We start from the raw sequence: 19,316 nt of genomic DNA, 5'->3' as shown, positions 1-19,316 counted from the left end.
ATGGAACTCAGGGTCTCCTGGTTCCTAACAGGATGCCTTAACCACTACACCAAACTGGCTCACATATTAATTATAAGTTAAATTATATTTTACCAATCACTCACCCACTCTCAAAATAAGTATATTCCTAAATAGCTCCTACATACATGCTGATTAATATACTTGTTCCCTACACTATCACATATGATGTTATTTTGGATATGTGTTTTATTGCCTTATTCTCTTTTTATTCTGTGATTCATCTTCCTTCAGGCTAGGGTTATCACATAAATACCAATTGGAATTGACTGGGAGGATATGCCTCCATTTGTCTTGTCTCTCCTTTGTACAGAGGAAAAATCTCTTCACCTCATGTGCAGGTTCAAATAACACCATATATTATCTAAAAGTGCTTGAGTTGAATCCCTAGCAGAATGGCCACCCTTTCAGCCAAAAGGCAGTCTAGGTGCCCTTCAGAATGTCCAGTTCAACAAGGGACAGTCAGAAGTGGAGTTGATGTCCTACAATAGGCCCTGGGGATTTAATTAATCTCAGGAATGGAATGGTCCTTTACCCTGTGCATGGTGTGACTATTAATATTCTGTTCTGTTCTGTTCTGTTCTGTTCTGTTCTGTTCTATTCTATTCTATTCTATTCTATTCTATTCTATTCTATTCTATTCTATTCTATTCTATTCTATTCCACTTCATTCCACTCCATTCCACTCCATTCCACTCCATTCCACTCCATTCCACTCCACTCTCTATTCCATTCTTTTCATGTATATAGCTAACTATTTTATATCGAACTCTGGGTGGCTTCCAATCAATAATTAAAACGTCAATAAAAACAGCATGATGCATATACTGTTAAATTTATACTGTTAAAACAATAAACTTTAAAAACCTGGCTACAAAGTTAAGCTTCTACCATCCTTGTTAAATCCTGTCAATCACATCAACTAGGCCAGCACTTGGGGGGAAATCCAGGTCTTAAGTGTTTTTTGGAGGACTAGCAAGGCAGACATTAAGAAGAAGGGTGTTCCACAGAGCAGGGATTGCCACAGAAAAGGCCACATTTCCTAGATCCTAAAAGATGGAAATGTTTATGGGAAGGGACTACCAATGTGCTCTGATCTGGTAGGATGGGTAAATGTCCTTAGTGAAAGGCCTGAACTGATATAATTTGACTAGTGGTTAACGCATTGGCTAAAAAGTGGAGGACTGTGAATTCCAGTCCCATCTTAACCATGAAAGCCAGGGTGACTTTGGGCCAGTCACTCTCTCTCAGCCCAACTCACTTTATAGGGTTCTCATTGTGGGGAAGATCTTCTTCTTCTTCTTCCTCCTCCTAGTGTATTCCTGCAAGTGCAGGGTCCGCTTTTTGGATTACTGAACAACACTTTGCATGGTCAGCTGCATCTCCAGGGCACAGGCCGACAGCTTGCATATCTTTGTTGATGGTATTTTGCCATCTCTGTTTTGGGCACCCGTGAGGTCACCAGCAATTAATTTCTAGTTGGTAGGCAGTTTTGTCAATGGTGGAAGGTGCTGCTCTCAGGACATGTCCATACCAGCAGAACTGGCCTTCTCTCATCTTCTCTGTAATTGGTGCCACACCAAAATGTTGTCCAATGGTGTCATTTATGATGTGGTCAAGAAGGGAGATGCCCAGTATCCAATGGAGCATTCACATTTCCATGGCATGAAGATAGCTTTTGGTCCCTGTTGTTTCAGCATTCAGTGCAATACAGTGCAACAGGGCAGATGGTTGTCTTGTAAATCTTACATTTAAGACGGGTTGGCATTCATCTGTCACATGTGAGTTATCAGCAACACATCCAGGCTGCATTCACCCTTGCTCACACCTTGCCATTGATGTCACCATTGCCTTGGAGGTGGGATCCCAGATACCAAAAAATTTCCACCTTCTTTAGGTTTTCTCCATTGATTTGAAGCATTCCAGGGGTGATGACAGTCTCTAAGTACTCAGTTTGTGGGGAAGATAGGAGGAGGAAATTGTGCTGGATATGTTCACTGTCTTAAATAATTTATAACTCGAACAAAAAGCAAATATTCAAACAGCTGAATAAAAGGAACTTGGGCATTTTCATATTAAAGAAATTGATTTGCTTTCTAAAAGAAAACCTTTATCTTCAGTAGACTATAAATTTCTTCCTACAAAAGGCTGGGCAACAGTTGAATGTCTCAAAGAATAAACTTCATTCATATATATTCACTTATTTTAACCTGTGTATCACAAAATGCAAATAGTTTATTTTCAATCCAGCCAAAAGTTTATGCCAGATTTACTATCCTTGTATCAATCAGATATGCCAATGATTGTGTTGATAAAGAATGATAGGAGCTATGATTCCACATATCTAAGCAGCACCAATCTGAAAAGGCTGATTTATGCCATAATACGTTGCCCTCAGAATATAATGGACTTTTGCTGTCTCCACTTATCCTCAAATCAGTGGTGAAATCTAAAATTTGTTACTACCGGTTCTGTGGTCATAGCTTGGTGTGGGGGGTAATGTGACTGGGTGGGCGTGGCCAATTTTTTTTTACTTTTAAAACCATTTTTTACATGTAATACCATGTAAAAAAATGCTTTCAAAAGGCTCTGATGATCCCAGCTGAGTTGCCTGATCATCAGAGGGTTTTAAAAAACCCTCTGCCGATCAGGCAACTCAGCTGGGATCATCAGAGCTTGGATCGTCAGAGCCATTTAAAAGAAAAAACTTTTGATTGCACGGCTCAGCTGGGCATTGGGGGTGGGGGCAGGGATTTTTGCTACCGGTTCTCTGAACTGCCCGCCGCCATCGCTACCTACTCGCCCAAGCCGGCCCGAACCGGGAGCTTTTCACCCTGCCTCAAACCCTATAGAACTGATAACATGTCTATCTAATATAGGCATAAAGATGGCTACAAAATCATAATACAGGATTTGTAACAAGTGCCAAGGCTAATATAGGGAATATGCATTTTAAAAGCAGGAGTGAAGGCTCACATAGATGAAACTTCAACTGTGGATATATCATATATCACACACAGGGCAAAGGTTTATTGCAGGGGTGAAATCCAACAGGTTCTGACGGGTTCTGGAGAACCGGTAGCGGAAATTTTGAATAGTTCGGAGAACCGGCAAATACCACCTTTGGCTGGCCCCACAGTGGGGTGGGAATGGGGATTTTGCAGTATCCTTCCCCTGGAGTGGGGTGGGAATGGAGATTTTGCAATATCCTTCCCCTGCCATGCCCACCAAGCCACACCCACAGAACCGGTAGTAAAAAAATTTGGATTTTACCACTGGTTTCTTGGCTTCTGATCTTTCCATTTTGCTCTTCCAGAAAAAAAATATATAGCAAATGCCTCACCAATGTATATAAATATAGAACTATATTTCATTAATGTTAGTAGAAGCAGCTGCAGTTCAGTCTACAAATACACAGGAAGTAACACATTGATTTTAACAGATTAACAGAGTTGGAAGGGACCTTGTAAATCATCTAACCCAACCCTCTGCCCTCCCAAGCAGGAAACCCTACACCATTTTTGACAGATGACAAAAATCTCTTCTTGAAATCTTCCAGTGAATGAAGCTCCCACAACTTCTGAAGGCAAGCTGTTCCATTGGTTGATTGCTCCCACTGTCAGAAAATTTCTCCTTATTTCCAGGTTGAATCTCTGCTTGATCAGTTTCCATCCATTATTCCTTGTCTGGCCTTCAGGTGCTTTGGAAAATAGCTTTTATTGTTTTATTTTTTAATAAAATAGATTTTATTCCCATGTGTAACTTATATTTAATCTGCGTAGAATACCTCATTTGTCCTAGTGTGATTAGGCACACAAGAAATTTGTCTCCCATGCAGAAGCTCTCAGTGTGCAGGCAAAGCAATAGGGTGATAATAATCATAATCATGATAGAGGCACTGAAATCAAAGCCCTGCTCCTCTTCCATGTGCATAATTGCACACGTGTACATAAAAAGTGTACAATGATGTTGCATTTGCTATCTTAGATATTTTAACCTCCTCTGTGGATGCCCGTCCTTTTGGAGACCACATCATGTCTTTGCAATTATGAGCACTTTTGACTATTAGGGGCAATGGCAAGATGAAAGGAAGGGTTTTAACACACTACACCTGTGTCTCTTTCTCACCAGGCTGATCATTATTTACTTACATGAACCTCTGTGCTTAAAATATAAAAGAGAAGACTCTCTCCCCCCTCCCTCTCTCTCTCGTTTTTCTCTTTCTTCAAGAAGCAGCTGAAACAGAAATGAGGCTTTCCTTCAATTCTGCTTATTTCTAAGTTTATCTTCTATTTTAAGTGCAATGATTATCTGATAGCTTTGACTGATGGCTAGGTTAAGCCCCTACTTGGGAGTCAGAACAATAATAGTATGAGCCTGCTGCTACTGAATTCAGTATTCTTCAGTATTTTTCACTCTGTCTATGCTCAGGGGATCACTCAGGGGATTCACTCTGTCTGTGCTCAGGAGATCACTCTGTCTATGCTCAGGGGTACAATGTGCAATGAGGGCTCCTGTTGGTGGGAAGGAGGGAATCTTAATACTTTCTCACCCAATTCTCCAGCACTTGAGCACCAGAAATTTGCTCTGTCACTGTCTAGAGTCTAGTGTTGTCTCCCCCCCACCCCCAAGACTTTTGGCAGACTACATGCTTGGGGTCAACTGCCTCAGGCACCTTTCTGGTTCTTCTCCCTAGCCTTGGATCTTCTGATTCCAGTGTCTCCAAGCTATTGATCCTCTGCTCCACATCCATTCACCTTTCACTCCTGCCATGATATTGAATACCTGTGAGACCAGCTCTTCCTCCCCTCCTTTCTATCTCAGCTGCCTTTTTAATATATATTTCTTCTTTTTGAACCCTACATATCAGCCTGGAGATGCTTCTAAGAGTTTTAAACTCCACCCCCCCCCTTTCTTTCTATGTGGCATGCCTAAGCTAAGCATCTGACATTCAGACCATTTCAGAGAGAGAGAAAAAAAAAATTGCCCTTGATAGTTGCATGTGATGTTTTTCTGTTTCAGGGCAGTTCATTCTTCCACATTCCTGAATTCAGACTTCCCACAGTTCTGCTGGCTTCAACGGAAGCTTCAAGGCCAGGACCCTGAAGACAATTTTTGTAGAAGCTTTTGGCCAATAGCCTTTACTCTGAAATAAATCTTTTGGATGTCACTGTTATCAGCAAACTGATAACATTGTGATTAACACCAGCTGTCTGCAATTACTGTAAGTTCAAATCTCACCAGGCTCAAGGTTGACTCAGCCTTCCATCCTTTCTAAGGTAGGTAAATTGAGGACCCAGTTTGTGGGGGCAATAAGTTGACTTTGTATAAATACAAAAGTATGAAGCCTATTGCTTAACGCATTTTAAGCCACCCTGAGTCTCCGGAGAAGGGCGGCATATAAATCAAATAAAAAAAAAATCAATTAACTTTCTTTTCCCCCCACAGCCTGATATCAAACCTGGTATGGAAGCTAACAGAGTAGAGACATGTTTAAATGTATTTTTTTATAATGCCCTGATCTCCATTTTCTTTCCTTTCTGTGTGGGAACGCAATGCCTGTGAAAAGCTGCTCTAGACAGATTTTGACTCCAGATCAGGCGTCTCCAACCTTGGCAACTTTAAGACTTGTGGACTTCAACTCCCAGAATTCCTCAGCCAGCTTTGCTTTGCTGGCTGAGGAGATCTGGGAGTTGAAGCCCACAAGTCTTAAAGTTACCAAGTTGGAGACCCCTGCTCCAGATGATCTGTGATGCAAAGAAAGGAAGTGGGGAGAAATTGTCCCAGCAAACATAGAATTAGCCTCTCAACCCATTCCCGAAGGCAGGAAATAAGTAGAGGGCATTTCTAACCTGCAAAGCAGGAAACTCTTTCCAGGCCTGCCCTGGACTTGTTGACCAAGGGTAATAAAAACATCTCACCTCGGGAGCCAGTTCTCCCAATAAAATAACGGTTGAGCACAGCCATCACTGAGCTAATCAGGAGAATGGTAAGAAAGGAGGAAATAAAGATTTCAAAGCCTTGCTGAAAACGAGACCCAGCTAATACAAAAGGCAGCCTGAAGAGGAGCAGAGGGCAATGCAGATAATTGAATATGTTCCTGGCAAAGGGCAGGCCCAGCGTTTCCCTCCGATGCAATTATCGGAGATGTCATCTTTGGAATGAATCAGAGTTTACAGCCTCATTTGTAAAGGGTCTTGCTACCTATTGCTGGATGCATCCTTTCCCCCTCCCCATCCTACGGCACTGACTCCTCAGCTGGAATGGCCACAAAATAATACAGACAAGAGTATTGAAATAGAATAGAATAGAATAGAATAGAATAGAATAGAATAGAATAGAATAGAATAGAATAGAATAGAATAGAATAGAATAGAATAGCCCAAAGCACATATTCCGATAGAGAGAAGTTCCCTGAGGATGGGTTCCAGCACAAATCTGAAAGCTCAGAGGAATAAACCTCTGGTCCTGGTGACCGACCCACATTGGATCCTGCAACATTATCCTGGGACACTTACATTCACCTTCATTTGTGAGTACTGAAATGGGCTGAATTAGACTTGGCAATTGGATGAATTGGAGTTAAAAGAAAAAAGAAAGGTTAAAGGACTGATTCATAGAATCAAAATGCAGAATTGTATCCAATTCAATATTTCTGTTTAAGAAACTTTTGTTCGTGGGACATATTTTGGAGGACAGTAGGAGACTGCAGGGGCTCGGTGATGTAGCGGCAAGCCTTTTTTACATGATCCAGGGCAGCCTCAGTCTAATCACTGAACCTCCCTCTTAACACTGAAGGATGCCATCCTTGGATGTTATAGATGAATCTTGGGCTACTTATTTAGAGCTATGGCAAGCGTAGCCTTTTTCATCTTCATTCTCACCTAAGAAACATGTTCTTTCTTCAGGTGCTACAAGCCTGGGTTTTTTCTTTTTGTGTTATTACTGCTATACCGAAAACCTTTCTGCAGTTGTTCTGACTGGTCTCCTTCAATGTAATGGAAAAGAAAATTGCTTTTGACTCTCCCTTATAAACAAGGGAGCATAAAACAATTCTCATGGGTGGGATGAGAGAATGTCTGTGCTTTCCTTAGTTAGAAGTATATTTGAATGTATTTCCTTATCCAATCTTCTCTCCAGGGATCTCCGGCGTTCTTGACTTCTCATGTCCATCTTTAGCTTTAGCTGTCATTGAGATCTATCTTTCTCTCTGTCTGAGCAAAGTATGTTGAGTCAGGCAGGAAAGAGAAAAAGAGGAGAAAGATATATTGTTCTCTAAAAATCAGAATGTTTGAAAAATGGGAGTCCTCCCCCCCCATATAAACAGGCCTCTGAAAAATGAAAGAATATGAGAATCAAATGATTAGAAGGTATTTTATAATTTTAATCCTGATCATAGAGATTCCCCCCTCTTGGACTGATTTGACAGCTGTTTTTGCTAGTGGGATGTGGGATCTCACTGGTTCATGCATACACGTAATCTATTCTCCATTGGATGAGGCTATAATTGGGTCCATAGCTGTTCCAGAAATGTTCCTCACTGTCAGTAAATGGTAAGGGACATGTTTTGCAAACACTACTGGTTTTTGATCCTTGGAATAACCAGGTTAGATTATTTAAAAAAAAAACCTCCTGAAATTGAAAACACCCATTGGGTCTGTGTTAACAATACAAGGCTACATGGAGCTATGGTGTGGCTGAGTATAGCTTCCTGTGTTCTTTCATCATAAGCCATTTTTCAGCTACCTCCAGGGGCATCTACTGGAGTGGTCGACAATATCAAAATACTGGCTGTGACTAGACATTTGAAGCCTAATTCTTTTAAAAAAAAACAAAACATGTATTGCACGCATTACAAACATTTTAAAAGGGATGTGGCTTCAATTGCCTGGTATGCCTGCCATTTTGACATTGCCAATATTCTATGCAACCTCTAAACATGACCAAAGAGGCCATTAGCTCTACTCCTATGAAAACCAACTTCTACTATTTACTGGTCTTGAATAAGAATATATGGTAAATGGTTCCTTCCTTGTTAGGGCATGTGTTGACCCCAAATAAGTGGCATATGGAAAATACATGTATATATTCCACTTATACCATTTGTCTAATGAATATATTAATAAATTTTGTAATATGCACCTACAGTTCAATATCAATTTCCAGCTGCGGCTAGTCTTCTGCTTACATCCATAACTGAGCCTGGCAATTGCAGTGGTAAGTCATGATAGTCATAAAGTGGGTTTGACCACTGACTGACCTGACTTCATGACATTTTATGTGATCCCTGTGAAGCAAATGCCATGGCCTTAAAGAAAACAATGCATGCATAAAGTGAACGCCGCAGTCATTAAGCCAACACCAGAATTGTTAAGCAAACTCATTGTTTCTTTTTTTGTTAGAAACCAGAAATAAATGCCAGTTACTGGTTAAAAAAAATGTAAATCATGGTGACATGACTGAGGATGTTGCAAACAGCTGTAATTGCAGGCTAGTTGCCAAGTTTCCAAGCAGTCATGGGGGGAGAGGTGCTTTTGAAACTTCGAATGTCACATTTGTGTTTGTGTGTGAGAGAGAAACAGAGAAACAGAGAGGCAGAAATCATTAGAGAATATGTTATTAACAAAAAAAAACTTTGTGAATATAATACTGGTGTTAACTATACATTTTAGTATCTGGGTACATGTAGACAAATGGGAGTTCTCTGCCTGCTCATGTTTTCCCCTTCTACATCTGTCAGATAAATCAGAAAACTGTAAAGAAAATGTAGCACTCAGCAGTATTATGTGGATACATGTCAGACTCTGCAGAATTTGGGGTTAGCAAAGCAATGAATAAATTAATAGAAAACATACAGTCAGGGGCTTTAAAATTCCATCTTCTCCTTCAGAGAATGTCATGCCCTCCAAGGTAAATTTATCCGAATAACAGTAAGTTTCCCTTATGAAAAAGAGATAATCAAAACTGTGTTGTTGGCTTTTTAAAATGGTAAGAAGGGAAGAACAGCCCGGAAACTATGTACAGCGCCTCGGGGTCAAAGTAGAGGTGACAATACCGTTTCATGAAAGGCTATTCCAAAATTTTCCCCCAGAGGCAAAAGCCATTTGTAGAAGGTGATTTTGACAGGAGAAAAGCATCCACAGGAAGAAATATGAACTCTCCTTCTTTCCCATCTGGAAAAAAAAAAAAAATCCATTCCACTTTGGGGCTTCCTACCAGTCCTTCCGGCAATGGAAATAACTCAAATCTTATTAAGGGCTAAGTGTTATGTAAAGCAGGAGTAAAAAGCATGTGATCCTCCAGTTGTTGGTGAACTCCAGGTGCCATCGGCCTCAGCCACCATGGACAATAATGAGGATTGGAGGTTTGGGGGGGTGGATGGACAAATACATGCAGAACCATTGGGGAACCATACATGCAGAAAATACAATTGCTACCAACCTGCCTTCCATTGAGGACCTATATACTGCATGAGTCAAAAAGAGGGCTGTGAAAATATTTACAGAGTAGACCCCTTGCATCCTGGACATAAATTGTTTCAACTTCTACCCTCAAAACGACATTATAGGGCACTACACATCAAAACAACTAGACACAAGGACAGTTTTTCCCAAATGCCATCACTCTGCTTAACAACTAATTCCCACAACACTGTCAAATAATTTACTAAGACTGAATTACTATTATTCTTCTCTTCCTTCCTAGTATCTATCTCTTATGACTATAACCATGTTGCTTGTATCTTTCAATTTATATTGTTTTTATTTGTTTCCTAATACGATTTGATAGCTTATTAGTAACCTTGACTATCACTAAGTGTTGTATCTTTTTATTCTTGATGAAAGTATTTTATTCTCCTTATGTACACTGAGAGCATATACATCTAAGACAAATTCCTTGTTTGTCCGATCACACTTGGCCAATAAAGAATTCTATTCTGTTCTATTCTGTTCTATTCTATTCCATTCCATTCCATTCTATTCTATACATGCCTGCTCCCCAATTCATAGTTTCATCTTTAAAGTTTTTCTATGTTGATTTAATCTGACCATAATTTAGAGATGCCTAAATCTCTGCAGGCCAGGATGTACAGGCCATCCTATCAAGAGCAAAATCCCAAGACAGAAAAACAAGCAAAAAGTTACAAAACCCAGGACAACTCCTCCTCCAGTATATAAAATCTTAGCATACGAGCTCTCTGGCTACAGTAAGGATATATAACCATGAGATTCCTCTTTAGAACTTTGTGACCCATCACATTTACTATGGAAACCAGACACCCCCCCCCCAAAAAAAATGTTTTAGTTAACCAATAAAAAGAAAACAAAATTATTGTGCTCTTTAAATAGGCTTTTGGTTATAGCATGTTATTGCTGCACAGAGTAAAAGGCAATGGTTTAAGACTCCCTTCCACAATCACTTCTGTTCAGCTTTTTAGCTGATATGCTACCTTTTCACACATAATTTTCAAGGACTTCAAACAAAACATCAAGGAGGAACTGCAATAAAATATTTAAAAGACTCGGTTAGGCGAGTGGCACTTTTCAAGAGGACAGGGATGAGTTCTTTAATTCTTATTCTACGAATCCAGAATTGAGGGAGGGTTGGAGGGGGGAAGATTGATAGAAATAGTGCAAGTGTTACAATATGAGCATCATAAAACAGAGGAAGAAAAACGTATTGGACCCGCTAATCCATTTACCATTCATCAGGGTATCAGACTATAAAGATAAGATGGATCTATGTCCTATCTTTCTCAAATATATTGCTTGTGTTCTCCTTATACTGAAGGAGTATTAATTTTAATGCACTGACAAAAATAAAAGCATGTTAGATATCATGTGTGACTATGAAAAGTCAGATGATTGATTGTAGCATAACTTTAAAAAACAGCTCCCTTTCCTCCTTTTTCTTCTTTTCATTCTCCTCCTTTTCCTTCTCCTCTTCTCCTCCTTCCTCCCTTCTTGAAAATTACACCCAGACAATGACCATGCATAATATTTTAGTAGCCATGCGACTAGCTTCTTTAGGGAAGATTTGAAGCAGAATTTGGCAATGAATATCATGGTCTTATATTTTTCCTGTATTCAGTGAAGTGGAATGCCCACACACAATTGTTAGCTGTCCCCTGGATCAGGGGTTACCAAACTTTCGGACCTCAGGGACCACTAAGTTCATAATTTTAAATCCCACGGACCACTAATATGATCTGCCTAATGACCGACTGGGTGGGGATGGCTAGGTGTCATGTGTCTGGGTGGGTGTGGCCAACTCCTTGCCTCCCTGCCCAGGCTCCTTAGGGCCCCAACAGGATGCACTTGTTGGAGCTAAGCAGCCACCACGAGAAAGAGTTGGCAAAACAGCTCAGTTCAAATTGGATCTGTTAAAAGCTGGATCTAGCCCAATAACTCAAAGACATAGCCCAATTCTTTTCAGTAGTTTTATTGTTGATCTGTTGGTACTGGAGGTCACTGACCTTGTACCTTTCTCTTTCAGGTATACATCTGGAATCAACTGTGGAACATGTGGTTGGACCTTTTGTACCCAGGAGGAGGGGCCAAGAGGTAAGGAGTGGTTACAGGGATTATGGGATATGTGGTTAGTTAACCCTTGAAGGTCCGGGTGGTCAGGGAGATGTAGTAGTTAGGCATTTATCATGACAAAACCCCCTCTAAATGCCTAACTGGGTACCTGGGGCAATGTTTGCATACATACAGGAAATACACAAGTACAGACATGAATTACAAGCAAACACGCATTTTTGACATTAGGTAAGCATGTTGTTTATGTGGTAGGGGTTTAGTGAGAATATCTGCTGTTTGCTCCTCTGTGTCACAGTGTACTGCTCTAATGAAGCCTATCTCTGAAAACTGCCTGACGTGTTTGTATTTAATGTCAATGTGCCTAGAACGCTGACCTATGGCATCGGCCCTAGAGATCTCTATTGCTGCTTTGTTGTCTTCGTGGATAACTATTGGATATGAGGGTTCAGCCCAGATGTCGCAGAGCAGGTCATCGAACCATACTAAATTGTTTGCGGCCTTTGATAGGCAAACAAATTCTGCTTCCGTAGTTGATGTGGCCACCAGTTTTTGCTTTCCAGTGTACCAATGGATGGGGCAATTGTTGAGTAGTAGCATGTAGCCAGAGGTGCTTTTTCTGCACCCTATGTCCCCAGCCCAGTCAGCGTCAGCATAGCAGGTTAGCTTTGGTTTCTCGGATGTTTCTGGTTCTAGGCAGAGTAGGGCATCCGCACTGAATTTTAAGTATCTGAGTAGTCTTTTGATGGCGTTCCAGTGTGTTAACGTGGGCTTGCTTACATGCCTGGACAGTAGATTGACGGCTAAGGCGATGTCGGGCCTGGTCCAGTTGGATATGTACAGCAGTGACCCTATCGTTGATCTATACAATTTGTTGTCTGTGAAAGGTTCAGATTCCTCATACATGGTCTTCAGGAACTCAGGCTGCATGGGGGTCTCGCTGGGTTTTGCTTCGGACATGTTGCATTTGGACAGCAGCTCGATGATCTTTTCTCTCTGGGAGAGGCGGAAGCCCTTGTTGGTTTTTATCACTTGGACCCCTAGGTATCTGTCAATCTTTCCAAGTGACTTTAGGGAGAAGTGGCTACCCAGGTCAGTGGCGAACTTGTCACATCTGTCCTTGTGTTTGCTGATGTACAAGATGTCGTCCACGTAAACGAGAACACCCTCGAATGTGTTGTTTTCTCTCCTCGTAAAGAAACATTTGTCGGCTGAGGTGGCCTCGAAGCCCATGGATCTGAGTGCCTTGGCCAGGCAGTCATACCACCTTTTGCCTGACTGCTTGAGCCCGTACAGGCTTTTGTTCAGCAGCCAGGTTTGGTCCTCGCCTTTGTTGTACCCAGGCGGCGCTTTGACATATATTTCTTTATCCAGCTCGGCGTGTAAGTACGCTGTTTGTACGTCGAACTGGAAGACCTCCAAGCCCAGGATGGTGGCCACCACCAGGGCGCTTTTGACGCTTTCCGCCCTGACGGTTGGCGAGTAGGTGTCTGTATAGTCTTCGGGGTATCTTTGGGCGAAACCCTGCGCGACTAGTCTTGCCTTGTATAGGACCTTGTTGTCCTCTAATGTCTTAACCCTGAACACCCATTTGGTTCCTATTGGTTTTTTGTCCTCTGGAACTTGGGCAGGTGAGTATACCTGGAGGTTCCTTAGGCTTTCCATCTCCTTCTCCATGGCAGACATCCATTTTTCTTTTTCTTCCTGGGGGAGCCCGAGGATGTCTTCATATGAGCTGGGCGTGAAATGGGTGTTGTGGATGGTCATAACGTAGTCCTCTAACTTCTTTGGTAACTTGTTTCTGGTTTCTCTGATTGGCTTGCTGGGGGTTGGCTCAGTTTCCTGCATGTTGTCTGCCTCATTGTCCGTCAGGTCATCTATCTTCAGTGAAGGGTGCCCTTCTTTCCAACCTTTGACGCTTGCCTTGCGATGGTTGGCTTTGTGCCCTGTGACCTCTCTGACCTCCCTTTCCCCTTGGTCATGCTCGAACGTGACTCTATTGGTTGGGATGTCATTGGAGTGTACCCTCGACCAGTTTGCGTTTTCGTGGAAACTGGCTGATCTGGAAACCACAAAACGGTTATTGTTGTCGACAAATCTGTAGCCCTTTGTGCCCGGTTCGTAACCCACGAACCTTAACCTTTTTGATAATTTCTCCCCCTTTCTTCTTAGCTGCCTGGGAATGTGGACATCAGCTGGGGCGCCGAATATGTGTAAGTGAGCAATGTTGGGCTTTCTGTTGTATAGCATCTCGTATGGCGTCTTATTGATAGAGCTTGACCACAGTCTATTCAGGGTGTAATTGGCGTAGTGCAATGCCTCTGACCAGAAATGCTGCCCCATCCCAGCATCCTCCAGGGCGCATCTCATCATGGTTTGCAACACCCCGTTTTTTCTCTCTGAGACTCCATTTTGGAAGGGGGAGAAAGGTGAAGAGGTGTAATGCGCTATGCCCTGCTCCCTCAGCCACCTTGTGAATTCTTTGGCCATGAACTCTGAGCCCCTATCAGTCATTATCTGCCTTATTCTCATGTTGTGTTGCATATCTACTCTCCTGTGGAATTCTTTAAACCTTTGGAATACTTCATTTTTGTGTCTGAGGGAGTAGACATACCCGTATCTGGTGTAGTCATCTACAATCGTGAGGAAGAACCGCTTCCTATGTCCTACAGAGGGTTTCATTGGCCCTACCAAGTCCATATGCACCAATTGGAAGGGGTATTCCATGGTTCGTTTGGATCCCCTGGGGATGGCCTTAACCTTGATCTTAGAACGCTTACAAACTGAACACTCCAAGTAGTTTTTGCAATTCTTTACTTTGAGACCCTCGGTACATTCCGTCATTTTCTTTACAATGGGGAAGCTTATGTGTCCCAGTCTCCTGTGGAGGAGGTGGGCGCAGTTATCATGTAATGGCTTGCCGATAGATACAGACTTGTTTGTCTTCTCATGGCTACTTCCTGCCTCCTGCTGCACCCCCTCTGTTTCTGGATACTTATCTACCCTGTGGTTTGTGCTGGTATCAATGCCTTCTTCCTCCCTTGCGTTGGGTGTGAAGTAGGGAAGTCCCTCGTGTATGGTTACCTTTCCTATCTCTTTCCCTTGCTTGATCAAGTGTGCCTTTCCATCTTTAAATTTTATTTCTATATTTGTGTCTCGTGTTAGCCTTGTGATGGCTAGCACATTGTGGGGAATCTCTGGTATGTACAGTACTTCTTTTAAGTCCCCTACCTGTGTGATGTGTACGTTTCCTTTCCCCACTACTCTGACCTTGCTTTGGTTTGCCACCTTTATTTCTGAGTCTATTTCTGTGAGTGAGTCTAGCAGCTCTGGGTTACAGGTAGTGTGGCTTGTGGCCCCTGAATCTAGAAGCCATGAGTTTCTCTCTATCTTATGTTTGTCATTTGGGTCATCGTGCCTGATCCCGTACATGGAGCCAGAGCTACTCTCCCTGGAGTGGTCTCTGCGCTCGTGGTGTTTCCTGGGGTTGGGTGACCACCCTCGCCCCCTTTCCTTTGGGTACCTGCGTTCAGGTGACCTTCCCCCTCTACTGTCGTGCTGTCCCCTATCCCTATGGTTCCTGGGGCAATCCTTCTTTAAGTGGTTCCTCGATCCACAAGAATAGCATTCTGAGGTATCCCTGGCCCTATCCTGGAAATCCACCCTCTTTGTGGGTCTAGGTTCCCCTTTGGCTAGTTGGCGTTCCCTCCTCAGGGTGTCCTCTGCAACGAGCTGACTGGTCAGTGAGCCTAGTGTGAGGTATTGCAAGCTGAGGCTATTTAGTTGGGTCATGAAGATGTCCCAGCTGCTATCAAGAGAGTTTATGATTATGCTTATCATGCTCTCTTCAGTGATGATTTCCCTCCTCTGCATGAGTTCTGTCCTTGCAGCATTCATCTTTAAGATGTGCTCACTCATGGGGACCCCTGCCTTATGCTTGGTGGAGTGGAACTCCCTAGATAGTCTAGTGGTGGTGGCTCTGCTTTGGCTATAAAACAGGTTACATAGTTTTTGCATAATATCATAAACAGTTAGATTGTCCTCAATAGATGGATACATAGCGGATGGAATGGAGGTTAACATGATGCAAAATGCCCTGTGATGAATGCAGTCAATTTCCAGCGACCAGGGCTTTTGGGGAGGTTTGTTAGCTAGGAACAGTGCATTCTCTCTCATGAGAGCAACTCTTAATTGTTGGCTCCATTCTATAATATTACCCCCATCTAACTGCAGTTTTGGCAAATTGGCATAATTTGCCCCAGAAATGTTAGTAAGGTTACTTACTGGGGGGAGCTGTCCATGGTCCAAGTTGTGATTAAACTCACAATAAGGCTTTGGGATGTCTGTGGCCATTCTGTGCTTGCTTGGATCTATGTAACTTGCTTCTCTTATTACAGGCAGGTACTGGGCATGCGCGAAGCTCATTCCGCGCTGGAGTCCATCGGGTGAGGTTCCTGTTGCTGGAGCTCCCAGGCCTAGGCCTAGGCCGGTCGGTGGGAGGCTGGACCCGCCCCCGGTGGGTCCGAAGATCCCTCCCTGAGGTGGACACCACTGCTGGATGGCCGGATCCCCGGCGAAGAAGGGCAAAAGGTGAGGGGGCGACGCGGTCGCAAGTCGAGGACTTTCGCGGGTCGGCGGCGCGGAAGCAGCGGAGGTCATAGGTTGAGGATTCCCTGCACCCAGCGGCTCGGCGGCAATGGCGGCGGCGGCGGCTGATCCTCCCTCGTGGTCGCTGGTCCCTGGTCGCGTGGACTGGCCTGATGGGTGTCGTGGCGTTGGTGAGTAGCCGGTTCTTCTCTTCTGCCTCGGGCCTCGCGTTGCCGGTGTAGCGGGTGGTGAGTTCGAGTTCTGCGGTTGATTTTTCCTGCAGGTGGGCGGTCTTTTGTGCCGGTTGTTGGTGCGCACGGAGTTTTTTGTAGGCTGTGACTCGGTTGCCTGGTCTCTGTTGGTTGTCCTGGCCTTCTTGTGCCCTCCAGGATTTTTCTTTGATTTATTGAGTGCCGCAGGAGGCTCGAAAGCAGAGCCTAGGGCAGCGGTGATGGTCTCGATTGCCTTTTGCAATTCGAGATCGGTAGGCGTTTTTCTTTTTGTTATTGCGATCTCTTCGTGGTCGCTTTCAGAGCTGGGCTCTTCGTAGTCGCTTTCTGAGCCCCCCTCGTCTGTTTCGGGGTTCGGGCATTTTCGCGCCAAGGGATTCAAATCCTGGCTTCCCATTGGCTGGTGCTCGTCCCAAGATGGCCGCCGGGAAGGGGGCACGGAAATGGATTCTGCCGGCTCAGGGTCATCGGGTTGGGGTGGCTTACCCTTTTTTGCTGGCTTTTCTTTCTCGGTGGTCTTTGGGGCCTCGATCGCTGCTTCTTGTTGCTCGAAGAGGCTTTGAAGGTCCGCGATGAGGTTTTCTTTGTCGCTGTTTCCCTCCATCAGTTTCAGGATGGAGAGTTTGAATTTTTTCATTTTCTGTGCTGTTTCTTCTTCCGGGGCGGTGATTTCCTTGGATGGCCCCTCTTCATCTGATTGTGAGTCCAGGCTGGAGTCCTGTTCGCTTCCAGCTTCTGTCTCCTCCATGGCTGTGGCTTTGGTTGCAAGCTTCTCAGCCATCTTCTTGGTAAGAGCTCTGGTCTGTGCTCTGTTTGCTTCTTCAGGGTAGGTGTTGGGTTCAGTCATTGTCTGGAGTTATGGGCAACCGACCTCTGCTACCATTTTGTTAAAAGCTGGATCTAGCCCAATAACTCAAAGACATAGCCCAATTCTTTTCAGTAGTTTTATTGTTGATCTGTTGGTACTGGAGGTCACTGACCTTGTACCTTTCTCTTTCAGGTATACATCTGGAATCAACTGTGGAACATGTGGTTGGACCTTTTGTACCCAGGAGGAGGGGCCAAGAGGTAAGGAGTGGTTACAGGGATTATGGGATATGTGGTTAGTTAACCCTTGAAGGTCCGGGTGGTCAGGGAGATGTAGTAGTTAGGCATTTATCATGACAGGATCTGACTGAGAAGGAGGCTCAGCAGAAGCACCTCTCTGAGGACTACGAGCATAGGCCTTCCAAGTAGAGGGAAGACCTGCGGGAGTGCAAGGCCAGGTACCAGCGCCTGGAGGCTCAGCAGGCTGAGATGGTTAGCCAGTTCCAGGCCATGATGCAGTCCCACCGGAACAAGGTCCTCCGGCTCTTCACCACCAGTGGCATTTCCCTCCAGCCTTCTCCCAAAGCCCCATACCAGGATTTTAGAAATTAGGGGAAAATAATAATTTGTATTCATTTGCATTCAAAACATATTACTGAATAGGCTACCAGGGAGAATGAAGTCAGCAGGTAGAAAACCAGGCAGCATCAGGTCAGCTGTGCTGGCTTTTTAATTTGAACTGCCAATGCAGACTTCCATTTGACTGTATGGTAATTCAGCAGGGACTGGCTCTCTAGGGCTGCCAGCTGCTAAACTACTTCCAGATACCTTCTGGATAATACTGGAAGGCATTATTTAATATGGCATGGAAATGCCACCTTCATCACAATCTGGGCTTCTGCAGATAGAAATAGACACTTTTCTAGTGGTGCAAATTTATTCAGCACAGATGTCTCTTAGTGAATTACAAGATGTCCCTGAATTTAAAGGACATTCTTATTTTTTTTTTAAGACTGCCCCCTTCTCAAATTTTTAAAAAAACATAAGCCAAATTAAACAAAAATAGTATCAAAAGTTACCGATTTGTGGATATCATATTCTCTTCAGTGTTTGCAATCTAGGTGATCTGGTCCAGTGTTTGCCTTAATGCTGTAATTTGAACTTGAGAACCATTTTTAAAAGTTAGAGCAGCTCATTTATATGACATTTATATGACATTAAAAAGTCTGATATTTTGTTAAAGAAAGAATGCATTTTAACTGGCTATTTGTTTTTAAAGATTTTGAAATAGTCTAGTCTTTTTCATTTTTTTAAATGCTTGGACTAATTCTATCAAACTAAAATGGAGTAACATGATAAGAAATAATCAGGTGAGACAAACAAGTGTCAAAACATTTTCTCATTCTGTATGGCATTATGCAAAAAGTATATAAATGGAGAGTTTTCATATTATATACGAAGTAATGTGTTGATTAATTTCCATGAATATTTGCATGTGTTTTCATTCTGATTTCCAAGTTATGCAATTTGCATTTACAATTTTCCTTGGGAAAATGCATTTTGTGCATGTTTTTTTTTTAAAAAAAAAAAAAAAACCCTCCAAATTATTAGGGGAATAAATCTTAATATTCCTTATTATGATCTGAAAGGAATATTACAGTTTATTTCCCAAACAATTTTATGTGGATTTGGGGATGGGAAAATATTGCATTCATTAAGAATTTGTTAATGAAGGAAGAGGCTGCTGAAAGCAAATAACTGGGCAAGAGGTGCAATTTATGTGTTTCCTAGTAGATTACACATAAATTTAAGCACAGGTTAAGCATAATCCAGCACTGAGCCACAGTTGCCAAAAAAGCAAATGCAGTTTTTTGCTGCATCAATCAAGAGTATCAAAATCATAGGGAGTAATAGCCCACAGTTAGACTATTGCATACAGTTCTGGTTGTCACAATTCAAGAAGGAAGCTGAGGAACTGGAAAAAAAAAAAGAAAGAACAGAGAAGAACAGGAAGGATGATAAGGATCTTAGAAGCTAAATCCTAAAAAAAACAGTTAAAGAAATTTGATCTGTTTAGCTTAAAGAAGCAAAGGCTAAGGGGAGATTGATAGTCATCTTCTAATACATAAAGGGA

This window comes from Pituophis catenifer, unplaced genomic scaffold, assembly GCF_029215685.1.
Source record: "Pituophis catenifer annectens isolate HBS135680 unplaced genomic scaffold, rPitCat1.0.hap2 SCAF_1, whole genome shotgun sequence".
NCBI classification, from domain to species: domain Eukaryota; kingdom Metazoa; phylum Chordata; class Lepidosauria; order Squamata; family Colubridae; genus Pituophis; species Pituophis catenifer.
Note: the sequence above shows the minus strand (reverse complement) of the source record.